At 32.4% G+C, this 1,437-nt stretch overlaps 1 protein-coding gene across 2 annotated transcripts in view; it reads left to right on the top strand.

Moving 5' to 3' along the window:
* Window positions 1-1,437, top strand: part of LOC107656063 (folliculin-interacting protein 2-like) — a 35,480-nt gene that overhangs the window by 12,234 nt on the left and 21,809 nt on the right. The window lies entirely within an intron of this gene.

Here is a 1,437-nt window from a genome sequence, read left to right as displayed (position 1 = left end):
ATATATATATATATATATACACTTTTCACGTTAAGGGCATTTTAAGGGGGTCATGTCTTCAGAATTTTCTTTCAGAAATCAGACAGCAATTCAGTCACAGTGAGGTAATAAGGAAGACATAGGACAGATTCTATAATAAGAAACTATAATAAGAATAAAATGTGGAAAACCTTGAATTGTTCCTGACTGTGTAGCACCTGCAGCTCTGCATGCCCTTCTGAAGAATCCCATCATTAGGAATGTTCAGCTGAAGTTTTTTTTTAAGTCCGTGATCACAACGGTTTGACTTTAATGGTTTCTGCACAGCTTGTTTTATGATAGTGTCACAAGATTTAGCAAAAAGGCTATTAACAAAGAAAATGGTTCTCAGTTCACATGTGAAGGAAAATGGTCAAAAACAAGTCAAGTTATGACTTTTTGGCAAAATTATTTACTCAAATTGTTTTTTTTGTGGAAACTGTATTTTCTTCACAATATGCTTAATATATTTTCACTGTAGAAATATTAAATCAAAGCTGAATTTTTTTTGTCAACCCATCTATACTCATCCATCTAGACAGTTGTTACTGAATGTCTCTGGCTCTCTGAACAGAGTGTGATTTATTGTCAGTAAGTTGTCACATGATTGGTCTGTTTATTCAGCTCTTCAGCTTTTGTCACAAAGAGAGAGACAGAATAACAGTGTGCGCGTGTGTATTGCTATTGAATTGTGTCTTGTGGTGGAATTTTGCGGTTGCAAACACTTTCATACAATTTCTCATGTTTGTATTCGCATTATTTGCTCAAATATTTAGTTTAAATACTGTTTTGACCTGTAGGTTAGATGAAGATAATCAAGTGAAAATGTTAAAAAATTAAGATCCTTTTTCTTTATGATGACTTGATGGCATTTTCAACTCATTTGTTCAGAGATATAGCAAAAAGAACACTATTATTCAAAGGTTTGGGGTTCAGTCTTCAGTGTCACGTGATTGTTCAGAAACCATGCTAATATGCTGATTTGGTGGTCAAGAATAATTTTGTTATTACTTATGTTAAAAACAGCTGTGCTGCTTAGTATATTTTTGGAAACAGTGAAAATTTTTTAGGCATCTTTGAAAAGAAAGTTTAAAAGAACATTTATTTGATATATTACATATATTTTATTTTATTTTTATTATTTATTTATTTATTTTTATAAAAATTTAAACATCTTTACTGCCACTTTTATACATTGAATGCATTCTTGCTGAATCAATGTATTAATTTCTAAGAAAAAAATAATCTTACTGACCTCAAACTTTTGAACAAAAGCTAACATTAGTCTTTAAAGGCACTATGTAATTTTTCGCCGCTAGAGGGCGCGTATTCAAAACAAACAAAGAGGCAAAGGCGTAGTTTGATGACGCCGTGACGGAGTGTGGAATCATGGGAGTTGTCGTCTTCATCCCCACAGCC

This window comes from Sinocyclocheilus anshuiensis, unplaced genomic scaffold (assembly GCF_001515605.1).
Source record: "Sinocyclocheilus anshuiensis isolate Anshui unplaced genomic scaffold, SAMN03320099.WGS_v1.1 scaffold85, whole genome shotgun sequence".
Classification (NCBI taxonomy): domain Eukaryota; kingdom Metazoa; phylum Chordata; class Actinopteri; order Cypriniformes; family Cyprinidae; genus Sinocyclocheilus; species Sinocyclocheilus anshuiensis.
Note: the sequence above shows the minus strand (reverse complement) of the source record. Positions and strands in the feature narration are given on the sequence as shown.